The sequence below is a fragment of the Lactuca serriola genome, chromosome 6, assembly GCF_051521515.1.
Source record: "Lactuca serriola cultivar US96UC23 chromosome 6, Lser_US96UC23_V15, whole genome shotgun sequence".
NCBI classification, from domain to species: Eukaryota; Viridiplantae; Streptophyta; class Magnoliopsida; order Asterales; family Asteraceae; genus Lactuca; species Lactuca serriola.
This window is the reverse complement of record NC_136413.1, coordinates 85,084,581-85,104,555: the sequence shown is the minus strand read 5'-3', so window position 1 is coordinate 85,104,555 and position 19,975 is coordinate 85,084,581. Positions and strand designations below refer to the sequence as shown.

General features: G+C 36.4%; 1 long non-coding RNA gene across 4 annotated transcripts in view; it reads left to right on the top strand.

Annotated features, from left to right (window-relative positions):
- The first annotated feature begins 5,202 nt into the window (after positions 1–5,202).
- The window catches only part of LOC145059454 (uncharacterized), a 28,024-nt gene continuing 13,251 nt past the window's right edge, over positions 5,203–19,975 (top strand). Inside the window, exons 1-3 of one of the 4 annotated variants that reach the window (XR_013686780.1) lie at positions 5,215–7,090; positions 7,184–8,352; positions 11,471–11,870. This is a non-coding gene — a long non-coding RNA (uncharacterized LOC145059454). Of the gene's footprint in view, positions 7,091–7,183; positions 8,353–9,024; positions 9,900–11,470; positions 11,871–19,975 lie in introns of those variants that run through there. The other 3 variants (XR_013686779.1, XR_013686778.1, XR_013686781.1) reach the window with 3 other exon arrangements.

The following is a 19,975-nucleotide window of genomic DNA, read 5'->3' as shown; positions in this document are numbered from 1 at the left end:
GGCGAGTTGTATGAACAACTCGGCGAGTAGGTTGAAGATAGCCTTAGACTCGACGAGTCTGTTCTTGGACTCGGCGAGTCTTGTCGAAGAGTTCCAATATTTTCTGGTTGAGTCAAGAATCGGCGAGTCAAGGGATGACTCGGTGAGTTGTGGGCGAGTGGACTCAGAGTTGTTGGACTCGGCGAGTCTCGGGGTGACTCGGCGAGTTAGGTCGCAGATTGAGGGAAGTTCTGAGTATGGGGACTCGACGAGTCATCGGGTTGACTCGGAGAGTAGAGTCAGTCAGGGGTTGACTTTGAGCTTGTCTTTGACCAAGGGTTGACCAGTGGTTTCCAGGGGCATTTTGGTAATTGTTGATTATTGTTTTGAGTTCAGTGCATTGGTGGTTGTCCAGTGGTGGAGATCGTATCAGTGATCGGATTGAGATCCGGGTAGTTGTTGTTATGTTATTGCTTTGATATGTTTGCATCCTGAGAGCTAGGATGGTATATGTTAGAGACCTGATTGAGATCGGTATCCTGAGAGATAGGGTGATGCTATGCTAGTGACCTGTTAGGTCGGTATCCTGGTTAGGAAGGTGATATGTTATGTGATCTGTTTTGATCTGCTTGTTGACTGTGAATTGCTATATGATTGTATGTATATGTGCACATGGTTGTTTGGACTGGAGTTGGGTTGAGGCGGGTCCTGCTTTGTGCTGTAGGCCAAGATACCCAGGGCGGACCGGTTGTTCCGAAGGCCCAGCGAGCGGTCCAGATAGGCTGTAGGCCCCAAGAGGGCGGACCAAACGTGCCGAGGCTCGGAGAGTGGACCAGTCATACTGTAGACTCAGAGAGTGGACCAAGTGGATTGAAGGCCCGGTACGGGCGGACCAATCACACTGCAGACTCGATGTATGTGGAGAGTGGACCCGGTGGATTGAAGGCCCGGTGTGGGCGGACCAATCACACTGTAGACTCGAGGTTTATGGCTAGACTCAGAGGGTGGACCAGGTGGACTGTAGGCCGGTGCGGCGGACCAGTCACACAGTAGACCCGAAGTGCATGGCTGTTCAGTGAACGGATATGTTATGGCATGTTATGCGTGTATGGTATTTGTGGTTGGTATTTTGGGGATATCTCACTAAGCTTTCGGGCTTACAGTTGTGGTTTTATGTTTTTCAGGTTCTTCAGGAGATCGTGGCAAGGCGAAGGCGTGATCGTACCGCTCCTCATGATTTTGTAGTATTGTGATTCTGGGAACACGTTAAATGTTTTGTATTGAAAACCTTCTTGTAAAGATTTAATGGAATCGAGATGTCTTTGAAAAATTTAAAATTGGTTGTATTTTCGGTCGTTACAATATATATATATATTAAATAAAGGAGGTTACAAACACTTCAAATTTAAATAAAAAATATTACATTAATAGTAGATGAAACATACGACTTAAAAAACTACAACTTAATAATAGTAGACGAAACATACGACTTAAAAAAACTACAACTTAATAATAGTAGACGAAACAAACGATGTAAAAAAAACTAAGACTTAATAATAGTAGACGAAATACACGACTTAAAAAAACTATGACTTAATAATAAACGAAACACACGACTTAAAAAAACTACAACTAATCCTAGTTGTATTCTTTAGCGAGATCCCGCTTGGCCTTGATAATAACCCGACGTTCCTCCTCGGACAATTAATCTCCCATGGGTTTTAAGTAAAGTTCAAACACACAGTTCTTTTCCTTTTTAGCACGGTTCATTTCTTTTAACTTTCCCACTTCCAAAAAACCCTCAAGCTTATCGTCTAACCCTTTGATTGAGTTTCTTATCTCCTCCACTTCAGTCGACGAACTTTGTGCTCCTTTCAACTTTCTTTTTGCTTTATCTCATCCCATAGGACGAGTTGGAACTTCATAAGGACAGTCGTTGTTGAGGTCAGTCCCTCCGATACGTGCATCAGAAGATTGACTGTGGCTGGACTCCGAAGTTTTGCTTCGTTTGGACATCCCAGCGTAATCGTCTGGACTTTTTAGATCTAGCCATTTTTTATTGCCCTTCACAACTCCCCAAAATGATTCATTGACAAAAGGTTTTCCAACTTTCGCCTTGTAAATCTTTCGAACCTTAGTCATGACATCCACCTCAGTTGCACCGCTTTGAGGATTTTTCATCGCGTTCATGTATATTCCGTTGAACTCTATTGCGGCTCGGTTGGTGTTCCTCCGCTTCGAGTAAAGTGAATCGGGGTTGCGGTACTTCTTATTCATGCGGTTGCAAAAGTTAATCCAAACTTTTTGTTTGAAGGTTGTTGAGTCTTGGTCTTTCCCGTGGATCGGGTCCTCCGACACATCTAGCCATGATTGAGTTAGTGCCTTTTCTTCATTATCCGTCCACCCTCTACTTGGAGCCCCCCCCCCCCACCCACCCTTTTCCTTTTTTCTTTGTGTGTGTGGTTCCATTTCGGGCTCTTGAAAGGATTCTTGAACTGGATCTTCAACGGGGCCTTCATCAGAAGAATCAGATGACTCGTCGAGTAGGCGGCGTGGTTGAGATTGAAAGTTAGTTTGCGGTTGGGGTTGAGAAAAGAATTGAGTTTCTTGAACTGTTTCAAACGGATCAAGATCCATATCCGGACGAGGTGTTGGTTGAGATTGGTTGTGGTAAAATCCCATTGGTTGAGAAAAGAAGGGATTAAATGGAAACATTTGCGGAGCCATTGTAGGAAAGTAGAAGTTAGCGGGAGAGTGAATTGGTTGATCAAATGATGGTCGATAACATGGTGGTGATGGAAGATTTGGGGATGGAAGGTTTGTTGATTGAGTGTTTGGAGGTGGAAGGTGTAGTGATAGAAGGTTTTAAGATTTCTTTTTGTTGGTTCTTGGGTTTTTTTTGTTTGAGATGAAGACATTTTTTGTGTTGGAGAATTGAGATAGTGATATTTTGTGTGTGTGTGAAATGTTAAGAATGTGGTATGATTTATAGTAGTTGAATGGTAGATGAAATTTTTAATTTTTATTTGTTAGAAAACGTTTAATGGTAAATGAACAATTGAATTTGCATGCAAATAAAGTGGCTGGGAAATTAAATGAACAATTGAATTTGCATGCAAATAACCTGCCGAAAGTAATTTGTGCAGTAGAAAATAAATTAAATAGTCACTGGGACAAAAGTAAATTAAATAAAGTCACTGGGAAAAAGTAGTCAAACTGTTTGCATGCAAATATCATCAATTCCTCTGCGCCAATCAAATTCTTCTACTGTCTTCTCTCTCTACACGCCATACAATTGACGAGTGAATCTTGGCAAGTCCCTTAGCGAGAGCAGGGGCAGTGTTTTCTTGTTTATAGTGAGTCTTGATGACCTGGTGGCGAACCCCACTCCATTCAGCCTAAGGAACGGGGGTGCATAAATGAGGCGAGACACAATATATAAGAGAATGAGGCAAGATTCAATAGGCGAAGCTGCAATTCAAAATTGATTATCATAACAAAATGGGTGAAATATTGGGAAATTATTCGTCAAATGTGATGAATGCTTCTTCATCTTTGACCATTTCAATTTGAAGATACATGAGACTTATTCGACCGGATAAGAATTATTTTTGTAATGCATAAAGTCATTGTACATGATGCAGTAGGGGATGTACCTCTTAAAATTCAGCATTTGAGGCTAAATGCTTATTAAGGGGGGTGTGTGTGTGTGTATATATATATATATATATATATATATATATATATATATATATATATATATATATATATATATTGAATTATTGAAATTGAAATGCTTATTTTTCTTTTAAATTTAAATAAATAAACAAAAAAATAATTAGGCTTCAATTTCAATTTAGAAATTTAAAAATTAAAAATAAAGTTTTATTAATGAAATTGATATCCATTTATTATTAAATATATTATAATTGTTATTTTTAAATATTATGTATAATTTAATAAAATGAAAAAAAAACACATGAAATGATAAAATAACATGCATACAAAATTTAATTTAAAATAACGATAAAATGAAATATGACAAAACGAATGAGAGTGTGTTATTAGATAAAAAAAAGTTATTTACTAATGTAAGAAAATGAGTATTAGGCGTTGCTCCACAATATTAGTTAATGAAGGAAATCAGAGGATTTGAAAAAAAAATAGGAAACTTTGGTGTTCCTATTTATTTATTTTTTATTTTTTTATTTTTGGGAAGAAGAGGAAAGAAAATAAGGTGTTGTTTGTTTTTTTTAAGCCAAAATATTTGTAGTCTACGGACCACATCTGTAAGCCTCTGCAGCAGAAGAAGTTGATCAAATGTCTGTAGTCTGTAATAAAAAAAAACTGTTTGTTTTTAACGTTTGTAGCTGTTGAAATAAATTGATTTTTTAGATTTAATTTCATATCATAAAATTTAAAAATGCATTTTCAACAAAAAAAAAAAAAAAAAAAAATTGCACGGCGGACCATTTTTTTTTGTTTAAGTTAAAATGAGGTCTGAAGACCTTTGAAGACAGTGGTCCATGTTTGCGCCAGGAAGACCTTGCGCAGACGTTTTTTGATCTGCGCACTTCCAAAAAACATACACTCTGCGAGGACATATGTCTACGCATTTTCTGCACAGCGCTGACAAAAATAGTTGCGCAGATCTTTCCAAAAAAAAAAATGAAAGAAAGAAGAGCCCTGAATATCCTTCCAATTTCCAAACTTTCCTCCCAAAATGGGAGGCATTGGAGAGAAAGAAACGCGTTAAAGATAAAAGACTGCATATTGACGGAACTAACCTTACTCTCTAATAAATGAAAGTTTTTTTTGCCACTTGTCACATTCTCATTCATTTTGCCACATATCATTTTGTGGTTATTTTGAATTAATTTTTATTCCACATATAATTTTGTAGTTTTTCTATTTTATTAAATTCCATATGTTATATTTAATAATAAATGCATATCAATTTCATTAATGGACTTTCCTTATAATTTCAAAATTACTAAAATAAAATCTCATTAATTTACTTTGGCTATTTATCTAAATTATTTGTTTAAATTTTTAAAAAAAAAAACACTTTAATTTTTATATTTTAATATTTTTCTCATTTTTTTATAAATTTAAATTTCTCAAATATTTATATATATTTAATTGTTTTAAATACACCAATATCTTCTTTTCTAATAAAACAATCCTTTTAATCCTATGTAGCATCTTCTCGTGCTAAAGAAATTTCAAAGTAAACTAGCTGATTTGCCCCTCAACTTTTAAAACCTGTAATATCTTTATTCCTACGTGGCATCCGTTTATTCCCCAAATCTCTCATTTATTTTGGAAACTTGGTTCATTTTCTTTGATTAGATCGTCAACAACATACCCCCTTAATATGTATGTTCCTCTATGTGATTCGGTTTCTGATTTTAAAGTTCTCAGCATAAAATTAGGGATATACCGAAATTGATTTCTATCTACATCTCAAGAAATCAACAACCATGTTGCAGCTTTTTATGGATTACGAATACACCTCTCTATCTCATTCCTTCTCTTATCTGCCAGAGAATTGATATGGTTCAAGTTTTCATGAGGGTTATTTACGACTATGTGATGGTCTCCGAATCGATCCTCCATTCCATCCACAGTACAAACGATTTATTAGAGGTCGATTTCGATTTTGTAGATTTACGTTTTTTTGTTTAAATTCTTTCCATTTTTGAATACCCCCTACCCCCAACAACCCAATCGATCTTCTCTTCTCTATATATCAAGAATTTATAGCTATTGGTGAGAGGTTTGTTATATTTTTGTCGAGTAGACAGAGATTTGCCTAGATCGCTATGGGTGGAAGGAAAACCTTAATCGTTGTAGGGGAAATCATTTGGATTTCTGCATATGGAGTTCCTTTGACACTCTTCTTTTTCTTTAATTTTTGCTTATTTTTCATCTTCTCAACCAAATATCTTTGGTCTCATGTGTAGTGTCAGGTCTATAGAACATCACCAGAAAAGGGCAATTCTATAAGTATGCTTACATCAGTTTTGTAGTTTCGTTTTTATGCTTGCCAGACAGGGATCACTGGCCTAATCAATTGGTGAGGGTTATTTTGCATATGTTGTTGAACATGGTGAAAAGGTATGTGTATTTGGTAGTTTTAAGGTATGTGTATTTCTAACTTTTATTATTAGGATTTTGACAGTCTCCTATCCTTGGTGTCGAAATTCTTTTAAATGAATTTTGTATACTCAAAGAATAAGGATTGGGTTATTATCAGATGACAGGCAAATTGTCTGTCAAACCAATTTTCATGGGGCAATAAAGGTATATATTATCTATTAGTTATGTTCTCTTGTGCTTTAATGCTTAAAATATATTTTTGTGTAGCTGTGTATTTGTGTTTAGAGATAAATGTATTACCTCATAACAATCATGTTTGGAATTTAGCATGTAAGCATCTGGGTGTCAAATTTTTATTTTTTTATAATTTGGAATCATGTTTTAGTTTTTTGTTTCTGGATATGACTATAAAAAAGTAGTTTCATAATTAAGATGAAAATGTATGTATGATTGTTCATATTTATTAATTATAATTATAATTCTAAAACAATTATGTGTAGTAGATTGTACATATGAAATTAATTAGGTGTGTTCTGTAAAGTTTTAAGATACATTGTAGAACAGATCAAATATATGATATTTTATACAAGAGCATGAAGATATATTGTAAATTTTAAACAAACTGAACAAGGTTAAATTGGAATAGGCTGCTATGTTTGACTTTTGATAGCATCTTAATTTTTATTTTTTCCTGTTACAACGTTATAGTTTGAAATATCTATCTATTTATAATAATGTTCTTTAAATAGAAAGTACATTATTATTTCTTGCATTTTTTATGGTTAAAGACCCGCTTTGAATTACCTGGTTAGGATTTGGATTAGTTGAATGCACTTTTGACCACCCGAAATGAAAACCAAAATGGATTATAATTTTATTTTAATTCTTAATAGGTTTTGAGAATATTTTTTTATAGGTTTAGGATGAGTGATATTCTAAAGCCTGGACGCATATTACCATAGACGGAGAGACTTTGTCTCTAGACCAAGTAGTATCCTATTTGCTTGAGGTAAGATCAAGCCCCTATTTTTTTTTTGTTTTTTATTAATTCTTTTGGTTTATATTAAGTAAAAAAAAAATTAATAAATATATTTGACTACAGGGGCAAAATGGAGTCCAGAAGATTAAAGGAATTGTTGTAGAGCCTTTCTTTATGCCAACAAATAGATTCTTTTACTTATATACAAAACACTTCCTTTTTACACTATGTTTACGAATAAAATCACTTTTTAAGAACCGGAATGTTCCATTTCATTCCAATATTTGGTTGCAAAAAATCTAAAAACTTGCAAAAGATTATTGGAATCCATAAAAGTCTTATGAGTGTTGGAAAGGTGCATGCTATAGTTATGAGGTAACAACATTTTAAAGTGCTCCTTCAAAAGAAAAATAGAGATAAAATACTCATGAAATTCAAATATGGGTACTTAAGTGTTAATCTCAATCAATGTTCTTGCTCTGAAGTTTGACTTAATGTAAAATTAATATCTCAATTAAGAAAGAGAAGATGAAATTTTACCCAGTGTTATCAAGTAAAAATATACGTTTGCTCTCAAAATTTTGATGAAATTTTACCCAATGTTATCAAGTAAAAATATACGTTTGATCTTTTTAGATAATCTAAGTAAATGGTGGTAGGACGACAATGTACTTGCATGAAATGGTCAAATTGCAAGATCAAAATTTTAAAGTACAATATATAATGTTTATCTTTGTAACCCTTCATGTTTGATAAATAAATTAGATGATTTAGCTTTTAAGTAGTTAAAATTTTCATGTTTTAATAGAAGTTGTTTGAGATTCTATTTTTTATCGGTTCAAAAAATCGTTATATTTTATTTTTTATGTATGAACATTCTCTAAAGTTTTAGTTAATCCATAAACATGGAAAATAGTATTTTCTTTTTTGTTTAGTGTTATGGCACCCAAAACATTTAGACTATGTTTGAATTTAGCTACATACATAACGTATATCGGATGTTTAAATAAATATATATTAATTTTAAACAAACAATACAAAAGTTTTAGAAAACTTTAATCTTATTAAATAATAAAATTTTAAAAATATTTTACCCGCGGGAATTGTGACCTAGTTTATATAATACATGGGTCTGACACCTAGTAACCTAATAATAAAAGGATACATCCCATATATAATACGTTTGCGTCTTCTCCACGGCCTGCAAAATCGTTGTATCTGTGTCAATCGAATAGGGTTTCTTCTTTCTCCACTTCGAGCTCTGCTGTGCAACACGCATTCTGTCGCAACAGGTACTCTTCATCTCTATGTTTCAATATTAGTAGTTTCTTGTGTGGCTAACTATTTGTATGCTGATTTTATTCATCTACATTATCTGTTTGTCTTCATGGTATTGTGTTATTAAGACCGAGATAATGCAAATATGAACTTGAATACGTATTTTTCTGTTTTCTACTTGGCATTCATGCATTATTAAGAACTTAAATGTCGAAGTACTCTATTGTTAATTTATTGTTGATGCACGTCTAAAATGTTGATGATACAATTAAACCTTTGTGTTGGTTCTCAGTGGTCTTGTTCTTGCTAAATTACTCTGTTTTTTCTCATTACCTCATAGAGACTAACATACATAACATTCGTATTCATTTTTTCAATAACATTAATTCTATAAATGAGGGTATAATTATAAATGTCATTTATCCATAACAAGGGACTGTAACTTTTTGAACATAGGGACCAATTCTAGAGCATTAATGATTTCGACCTTTTTGTTATTACTTCTTCTTTCTTCTTGTTTTTTTTTGTCTGGATCACCCACGATTCATATATATGTTTAAGCTGTTATTTAGTTCCCAGTTTCCGTACTAGGTTGCACAAATTTCCTGTAAACTCCAGCATTGTTCCTATTTTTGAAATTAACAATGCTGCTTAATATATATAACTGAAAATATTTGATCATGTAGACTGCCCAACACAAATTATTTGTGTGAGTGGAAACGTTTCTAGGATAAAGTAAGAAAAATAACAAAAAGAGAGTAAATTGTTTGTGGTCAATTGGATAGAAGACAAGAGCAGAAGGGTTCTTTTGGAGAGTTTGAGAAATTGGGAATCATGATTTGCGGTTTTGAGATTGTGTTTCTATCGCTCCCTCTAAATTAAATGTAAATGTTTTGTTATGATTTTGGTGGTAGCACAGAATTAAACCAGTTTCTTGTTGACAAATGGACTGCTGTTTGTTTGTTATGTTAATAACTTTTAGTTGGAAATTGAAGCCTCATGCATGAATGCCTGAATTCTTTGTTTTCATGGTAATTTTTGCTATTTGATCTAATTATATTTGTTGCTAAAAAGATTGTGCAAGTATTAATTTGCTGATATCAGTTTCACTCTTAGTACGTATCATGCTTATTAGATACTATATCTTATCCATTTTGAGCAGGCGCTACCACACATTGCCACTATAATATAACAACAAAGAAAAGACTTTTTAACCCAAATCAAGATTTTCACAGAAAAAATTTATAGTTTTTCAAAGTACTTTTGAAAATCTACTCATCAGCAATGTTATCCGTTTACACAAAGCAAACTTTATTGGGCTAATCGGGTAGAGGTTCAAAGTGCAATGTCATGATATGAAATGCTATAAATTCGGTAGTTTGACCAAACATAATTGATTTTGCTTATCATTTTAGAAATAGTGTTGAACCAAGAGAAAATAAATGCTATGAACAAGATCACTCGTAAATAAGATACACTGTGTGACACAGCAAAAAAATGCTTTAAATGAATGAAGTTTTTTTTTTTTTTTCTTTAATGGTACCCATCTGATGTCAATATAACAAATGATAAAAACAAATAGAAAGACTATACCATTGGTTATTTCTTTTACCTATTCGTTGGTGAAGAAAATATTAAAATAAAGACAAATAAAAAAACAAACAAACAACCAAAGCTTTTGTATCAAACCCAGGTTGGGTTATATTTTAATATTTAAAGGATCAAAATGGCAGTTTTCTTTCTGAGATATGTTAAATTATTTTGAGTTTTATATTCTACATTGAATGAAACTTCAATATCCAATTCGTATAGAAAATTTTATTATAACTTTTGTATTTTGTTATGATTTAAGATAGGTTTAAAAATGGGCTTAAATATCTTTTGATTTTATATATTTTATCATAGATTACTCGTTATCAGATTTTTATCTGTTGCGTATCATTTATAATAACTTGTGATAGAATAAAAATACTTTTAAATTATATTAATTGTATTTATTTAATAAAAAATAATTTTGGGTCGGGTTGGTATGGTGCCATAAAAACCGCACTTCCTCTTCTGCCACGTAGCCGCCATATGGATGACATGTCAATTTTACCACACAAAGTGTGGTTCTTTGCCACACTCTAGGTGTGGAAACTATGGTAGAGAGAAAGAGGTGTGTGTGTGTGAGTGTGTGTGTGTGTGTGTGAGAGAGAGAGAGAGAGTACGGCTATGAAGTACCACAGCAAGCTCAACTGCAATAGAAACCGCATGGAGGGGACGGTGTGCGACACTGTTGAGGTGGCAAACCGCGGTAGGAACCCCACCACACCCTATAGTCTAATGGGAATGAAAATTTGGATTTAGTTTGGTTGTATAGGTAGAAGAGTAAGAAATTAGTTTTTTAATGGATAGTTGTGTTGGTTTTGGTTATGAATAAGGATAGTCTAAGTTGCATTAATTTCAACATAACAAATGATGAAAACAAATAGTTAAATATTAAATAATATTTTATTTGAAAATAATATTAAGTGAAAATAGCTTAGTTTGTTCACAAAATACGAAAGGGTCCCCAAATCAGCTAATAAACCGAGGAAGAAATTATAGAGTAGGTTACACATCGAAGGTGTCAGTCAATATCAAAGGAACTAACAAGGCTACATCAGAGCCTTTTGTAGCAGCATACCAATTCTAATATGGTAACAACGACAAAGAGGAAGACGACAAAGTCTTTGGAAGTGAACTATGATTATTATCGAGACAACTGTCACCACCATTGGTGGAAAACAAATTTTGCATCTTTCAGTTTCTAATCCAAACAGTTGTGCTCAATTCAAATTTTTGATCGGATGTAACACCCCATCTTTGAAGTAACTTCACATTCATTCCTTGAGTTTTAAGTATGTCATTTTTGGTCCTCGGATTAACATGAGTAGAACGGTCCAGACATGTTGAAGACCCGATGAGGTGGTCCATACATGTTGAAGGTTATGTGAGCGGTCCAGACATGCTGAAGGCCCGGTGAGGCGGCCCAAACATGTTGAAGACTATGTTTGCATGTTGTTTGTGGTATATGTTATATGTTGTGTGTTGGTATTCTAGGAGAAATTCACTAAGCTTCGTGCTTACAGTTTTGGTTTATGGTTTCAGGTAATTTCAGTAGATCGTGTCAAGGTGAAGGCGTGACTATACACATTCTCGCGTTTTTAGACTTATGATTTCTAGGAAACTCTGATAATGTGAATGTTTTGAAAAATATGTTGAAAGTGATTCGGATTTTAACGTAATGTTTTGGAAACAGTGGTTTTGTAAATACTTCTTAGAAAAAGGGTTGTTTTGAAAGGTTTAAAATTGTTGAAAATTTGTGATGTTACATCGGAACTAATAACTAGTTCCCCAAAGGATACAAGTGATGTCGTTGGAAGTGTTACCAATAACCTCTTCGCTTATTAGTTAGTTGTATACTTCACCGTAGGGCCGGTCTAAAGATATAGTGGGCCTATGACGAAAAAAATGGACCCCTTAAGTCATAAATATAATAAAAATTAAATTGTAAATAAACACACCGTTATAAAATTCACTATTAATATTAAAAAACACAAATACGATCACAACATACAAAAACAATTAATTTAAAGAAAAATACTTTCTCCTAGGAGTTTTAGATAAGACTCAGAGTCCGAGTACCGATGCCGAGATAGCAAAAATGAGAGTTGCCTATCCAGAGCAATACCAAAGTGAGTAAGACTCAGAGTCCGAGTACCGATGCCGAGATAGCATAAATGAGTCGAGCGCCATATGCTTCTGCCGTTGGCTCGATCATGTATACTATGACATGTACTCGCCCTGATGTGGCTTTTTCTTTGAGCATGGTTAGTCGATATCAAGGGAATCCTGATAGAGCTCATTAGATAGCAGTAAAGAACATTCTTAAGTACCTATAAAGGACTAAGGACTGGGTCCTTACCCTTGGTGGGAGTGATGACTTGAGAGTAACAGGGTATAGTGATGCTAGTTTTCAGACCGACCAAGATAATTTCTGCTCTCAATCGAGGGTTGGGTATTTACCCTGAATGGAGGAGCAGTGACTTGGAAAAGTTCCAAGTAGGAGACCCTGGCTGATTCAACATGAGAATCAAAGTACATAGCAGCGAGCGAAGCATCGAAGGCGGCAATATGGTTAAAGAACTTCATTGGAGACCTTGAAGTTTTACCAGCCATAAAGGAGCCTATGGAGATTTTCTATGATAATGAAGGTGTGGTTGCCTTAACCAAGGAACCGAGGGATCATGGCAGATCCAGACACATTGACAGAAAATATCACTTCATCAGACATTGGGTAGAAGAAGGACTCCTCGTAGTCAAGAGGGATTGTCATAAGATAACCCAACATATACCTTTACTAAGGGACTGAATAAGGTTAAGCATTTTCAACATGCTAGGAGCATTGGCCTGAGGGACGATATTAGTTTTAGTGATTAGATAGATAGTTAGAAACATGTAATAAATAAATGTAATTGACATTTGATGATTAAGTAATGGAAGATTTATTTATGAGTAAAGTTTATTGTCTTTTATCAATTATTTATTTTGTGTTTCACTTTTGCATGTTTTACTTCCTGAATAATAGGATTATTCGAATTATCCAAAGTCAATCATACTTTAGAAGTAAGTTATGAGGTTACACTGTCATCAATTGGCTTGTAGATTGTCTAAGTGTTAGACATAGCAATAGTTTGCTGCAGCGTTCATAAGTATTCTTGAAATAGGATTTGAGTATTGGATTAAACCCATGCTCATATGAATCACTTCATGAAATTTATCACAAGTGATTGTGAGACGATAATAACATATAGTCTATAAACCGAGATATATTTGTTGCTTACGAGTTGGTTGTGCATTGATGTTATAAAACGTATGGTTGTGTACGATTTAATGAGTATTGTACATGCATATAAGTCAAAGTTTATCTCTTCCTTTTATTCTGAGAGGTTAAAAGCGATATCTTGGGGCCCTCGATGATTTTTTGTTGACTTATGTGTCGGGCCCGGTCAGGACTCAATCTGTAACGACCATAAAATTTACAACCAATTTAAACATTTCAAACACAACCCATATTCATTAAGTTACTACAAAAAGGTTTTCAGTTCATTTATTATCAGAGTATCCCAGAAACATCAACATAAAACTGAGGAGCGATACGATCATGCCTTCGCCTTGCCACGATCTCCCGAAGTACCTGAAACAATACACTGAAACTGTAAGCCCAAAAGCTTAGTGAGTTACCCCAAAAATACTACATATGGCACATACGCCCTTCCAGGCCATAACATCACATACGCCCTTCCAGGCCATAACTCCATGGGATCTTCCGATCCGAATGTCTCAGGGGATTTCCATCCCATAACTCTGTTGACCTTCCGGTCCATACTCTGTTGACCTTCTGGTCCATATCATCTTGACCTTCCGGTCCTTACCATACGTAGCATACATAGCACATACATAAATATCATCTTAACCTTCCGGTCCTTATCATATATAACATACATAGCACATACATATCACATAACCGCATATAACATGATGACCTTCCGGTCCATAACATATTGCTCATATTGTAACATAACACATATAGCTCTCATAACATCTAACAACATATATCTCATACTCTTCATAGCACATAAGACTTTCCGGTCACACATATACCATCCTAACTATCAGGATACCGACCTTAACTAGGTCTCTAACGTATAACATCCTAACTACCAGGATACAAACATAGCAAAGCAATAACATAACAGCAATACCCAGATTTCCATCCGATAGAGGGCCGACCTTGGTGCCGTAGACCCTGTCAGTATAGTGAGGATAACTCACTTGTAACTGCCGACTGAAGAATAAGATCACGTTGCTCCGACCACCGACACGAACTCCACCATTGAACATTACCAAATAACCAAAACCAGTAAATACCAAAATACCCCCGGAAGTCAACTGGTCAACCCTTGGTCAAAGTCAAAGTCCTCAGTCAAAGTCAACCTTCCTGGTTGACCCTACTCGCCGAGTTCCTTTACTCGTAAACTCCCAATCACGACTCAACTCACCGAGTCCAACAATCTTTGAGTCTCATCCTGCTCAACTCACCGGGTTGCCCCTCAACTCAACGAGACGCGGCTTAACTAGAAAAGGCTAGGGTTCCACGACCAGACTCGCCGAGTCCAAGAGTCCAAGGCAATCTTCAAAAGACTCGCCGAGTTGTTCTTCCAACTCGCCGAGTCCAAACGTGACTTCTTCAATCAGACGATCATATGCCATTCCATTGCTTCCAATACATAGATATGGACTTCAATCAGACGATCATATGCCATTCCATTGTTTCCAACTTTACGTGCATGCAAGGCTCAACAAGCTCCAACCAAGCTACAAGAAGGTTTTGGGACAAAGGCACTCTCAAACAAGCCCAAAGACTGATGCTTTCTGCCCTTATGGCTCCAATACAACCTAGATCTGAAGTTGCAACTTCAGATCCAATCTCTAAACCCGAAATAGATCCAAACCAAGCTAAAGAATCCCTAAAACAACCACCATTGATGACAATAAGGAAAAAGGCTTAAGGCAGTGGCTTCTTACCCCAAAGATGAGTCTAAACTGATGTAGACTTCAGATCCACAAGCCCTCTTGATGCTATCCTCAATTTCCTCCAACTTCTCTTCACAAATTTCTCCTTCCAAGCTTCAATTTTCTCAACAATGGAGCCTCTCACGATTTAGGGTTTCTCTGGAACACTCAGGGAAGATAGAGGCTGAAATGAAGGTATATCATTCTTTAAATAGGGTGCAAACCCTGAAAATAGGGTTTCATATTCCAGCACGGACTCGTCGAGTCCAGCCTCCGACTCGGCGAGTCCGGTCACTTAACATGTTCCCGGTACACGCTTAGACTCGATGAGTTGCAGCTCCTACTCGCCGAGTTCCTCTTTTCCAAACTACACTTTACCCCCATGAACTCTTGATTCTGACTTGGGATGTTACAATTCTCCCCTACTTAAATTAGGCTTCGCCCTCGAATCCTACTGTAGCACACAATTCCAGATAATACCCCCACAACGCAGCCACTAATCTCACACTGACTCTGGTTTCTCCAACACTGCCATCGGATTCCAAAAAAACAACTCTTTCCTTACAGAGTCATGACAACTGCTTCAAGCCGATCACCGGCTTCTTTCTCTGACAACCATACTTATCAACCAATGATCACCCGATGATTCTTCCATCCTTCCCAAATCACACAATCACTTGTCTCTTGCAAACTAGATATCACCATGAACCACCGGGTCCTGGCCTGGTACCAACTGCTATCCCTTTTCCTCGACTGGCATATCCTTTATCGAATTCACTTCTGGGACTTATCCCGCTTCCTTTCCGAATCCAACTCTTTTTCTTTCCGTGCTGATAGGATGACACATCCTTCAGCTCCTGAGCAACTCTCATGAGCTCTCCTCTGCAATCACATACACATGATGAGCCTGCTTTACATCCTCGGGTTGGAAAAACCCGACACACTGACGATACCATCAGACATCCCCAGGATGAATTACCACTATATACATAACCCATGATCGCTCCCATACCTGGATTCCAAGGACCTACCCTTGCATCCCTTCCAGACTCCTCAGGTCCGATACCACTGGAATTCCTTCCATGACCTCAACAGATACCCCATCCGGATGCGCTTCCAAACCACTGGTGTGACAACCGTCAAATTCTGGTCAATTCAAAGTCAAATAAAGTCAACAAGTCAAACCGGTCAACCCAACTAACCCTTGTGTACTAAGGCTTACATTATGTATTTACTAAACAACTCGCTATTCTAATGAGAGATCATAAATCGAAAAGTACGTACATCTAGATCTCCTTAACCTAAAACTATGGTAAGTGTCGAGCCAAACCGATAAAACAATGTTGCATACTCATCGAGAGTGTGTAAGATCCTTAAACAAGGCTTAACAGGGTTTACAGACCTTGCATTTCGAAGTCGGACACTCAAAAAGGTCACAAACGAAACCGCTCTCAATCATTTTCACTCTATCTCTTCTTATCGAAAATCTCTCCCAAATCTCTCCAAGAATGTGAATTCTCTCCCAAATCTCTCCAAGATTGTAAAATCTCTCCCAAATCTCTATTTGTATGAGAAATCTCTCCAAGAATGTGAAATCTCTCCCAAATCTCTCCAAGATTGTAAAATCTCTCCTAAATCTCTCTTTGTATGAGAAATCTCTCCAAGAATGTGAAATCTCTCCCAAATCTCTCCAAGAATGTGAAATCTCTCCCAAATCTCTCTCCATATGAGAAATCTCTCCCAAAATCTCTCTCAAAACCCCTTTCAATTTATTTTTATCATTTGAGGGCATCCCGGTACTTAGTTTGATGAGAAACCACTCAAAGAGGGGAGATAGTTTGGAAAATAGTTCCTTTGGGCCGAAGCCTCTCTATAGGGGCCAAGCCCTCTTGGATCCGAGGTCACCTAAGTCGAGTCCGTTGTCACCTAGCCGCAGCCGCAGCCACCGACCGCAGCCGCATGAAGCAGCCGCATCCGAGGTTCGCTTCTGATTCCCCTGGCTTCGGACCGCAGCGCCTTCCTATTTTGACCTCTGCATCCGCACCTCCTTCTCCTCGGACCGCACCCAGGCGATGTAAGTGCTCCGGTCTTGGCTGCTGATGACCGAGACTTTGGTCCTAGGCTCCGGATTTCACCCTTTTTCACCCGGTTTTTGATTAATTCTCCATTTTAAACCCGTTTTTAATTATTTTAACGCGGGATTTTCTCCAGAAATCATATTTTATCATATAAGACCCTAAATAATCATAATTTGGACACATTTTCATAAAAATATTTATTTGAGAATAAAATCTTTTAAGTGGGATCTTGGGGTGGAGTGTGAATCTTGCCATAATATTTGACACAACCACCACCCCATACTCATCCCTTTGACCAATTCTTGTACTCCTCCCCACTCCTAGTCACCTCAAGGCCTTACTCCACTCATTTTCCCAACAACTCACGTCCAAAAGAGCTGGAGAACCATCCTTCACTCTTCACTTCACACATTTTCCCCATTTTCTCCAAGTATCAAACATCACTTTTCTCTCAAATTCCCTCACTCAAATTTCGAGATTTAAGGGTTGATCTTCAAACTTTCTCTCATTATTGGTAAGTTTCATCACCCTTATTATGACTATTACACTTCATTTTACACAAATCATTGATTGTTTGCACAAATCCATCATAAATTATGCTAGATCCTTGAATCTTCAAAGAGATCCTTCAAGTGTTCTTGAGTTGAACACTTCTCTCCTTCAACATCAATCCCCTGAAATCACTCAAGGTGAGTTCATACCCCCTACATTTTCATGTTTTCTCAATTTTTTAGGGGGAGGGGGGGGGGGAATACAAGTTAAAACACCAAGAACATAACTAAAATTTTCTAACAGCTTTCATCAGAAAAGTTGGACTCCATTCACCGACTGTTTTGGACAAATTAAACATTTTATTTTTCAAAACTATTTTAGGTGCAAGTAGTTCCAGTTCTTAGCTTTAAAATGACTACTTGCACATCTCCATACGATTTTTCTACAATTTATGGTGATTTTTACAAAACTGTCTATCATTTCAAACATCAATCCGGACCAGTCTGTGATTATGGACTTTTTCACACAAGTTAGAGGTCATTAAAATTTATAATAAAAATTATGAACAAACTAGACTCATTTTCCAAACTCTCAGAATTTACGGATTCTGATTTGCACCTTTAATTATTTTTCTATGAATTTTCTAAAAACAGAATAGAAATGGCAATACTAGAAAAATGTTTTCAATTTCATTTACACCTTGTAACTTGTTGAGCAAGGTGTGTACCTTCATGTAATGATATGTTATTATCATATATGTCATCTTGTCTTATTATATAGACATACATCAGAAAACAAATGGATTCTTACCTCCATAAGTATGGTAAATATATAAATGGTATTACAAGGCTATATCCATTAAAATACAAACATTGGTAAATTATGACAAGTATAGTTTATGCTCACTACCCAAACAAATATTTAATAAACTATAATAGGTATAGTTGAGGATTCATTTACATAACAAACACATTATTAAAGGTATTACACATACAAAAGCGTTATTACCACTATGAATAATTATGATAAACTATAATAAGTATAGTTAAGTCCATTATACCCCCACAAACGAACACGCTAGTTATAATCAGTATAGTTATGGCATATATATATTACAAACAACGTGATAAACTATAATAGGTATAGTTTATGTTTCATCTACACTACGAACTTAATTACAAGAAAAGGATTCACCATCACCACCACTTTTGATAAGCTATAATATGCATAGTTCATGTTCACTACCACTATCGCTATTTGATGAACTATGATATGTATAGGTTATACTCACCATCACCACCACTTTTGGTAAACTATAATATGCATATTTCATGTTCACTAGTCACTATCACTATCCGATGAACTATGATATGTATAGTTTATGTTCACAGCCACTATTACTATTTCGTACACTACACTAGGGCTTGGTTCCGGTTTTTGGATTTAAGTCCACATTCAATTTCGCATTGTTAGTTTTCAGCTATAATTTCTAAGTGTATATGCTAGAGTTATATAGAACCTAGTCGTGATTGGCTTAGAATTGGTGGTTCCGCCTTATTTCCTGTTCCTCGTTTGGTTGTGGGCCTAGGGCAGACAAGTGCCACGGTGCTCACACCCCACTCTACATTATCCCTTGTAGAGTAATCGCTATTTTATGCATCCCATATACTCTGAATCTGATCACAAGGACTATCTAAGTCCATACACCACCTTTCACTAACATGATCAATACCCGGGGCCAGACCTACTGTTTGCTACTGCATGGTGACATAATCACCCATTCTCCGCATACAGATCCACTAACGCATACAGAGTCTCCAGCATGACTGGACCGTCTTACTAGGCCTTCGGCCTGACTGGTACGCCTTCCGGCCTTCAGTCTCCCCGGTCCACTCAAACTATCCATACATCATCCCAAACTATTCCTATTGGGAATCTCTCCCATACATACTGTTCTAGCCCTCTAGGGGTTCCGAACTCCAACTCCATTCCATATAACCAGATCCCGACCTAATCCTAGGCCTCACAACAACCAATCACCCTATCCGGAATCCTTGTTCTGTACTCCGCCCCATCAATCTGTCACTTACTCATACCAACCCACACTCTTGGCGGACTGAAACACTGTTGGATCCCAAATAGCTAATCAAACTCTAACGCTTATCGATCCTCCTGAGAATTTCCAATTCTCCCCACTTAGAGCATTGTCTTCCATTCACCGGTGACCCATCCAACATCACTTAACAACCCTACTCAACATATTTCCCTTATCTATGAACTGATTTCCTCTAAGACGAGCAACCTTCACAAAATCACTTCCCGACATCGCACATCACGAACCCTATGGGAGTTCGACTCTCCGCTGAACACTTCTCAAAACGCAATTGCTATACCCGACATCCTGACCGAAAAGCTTAGATCCCCACCAACCATCCTCCTGGATGTTAACCAACTACGACTCCCAATA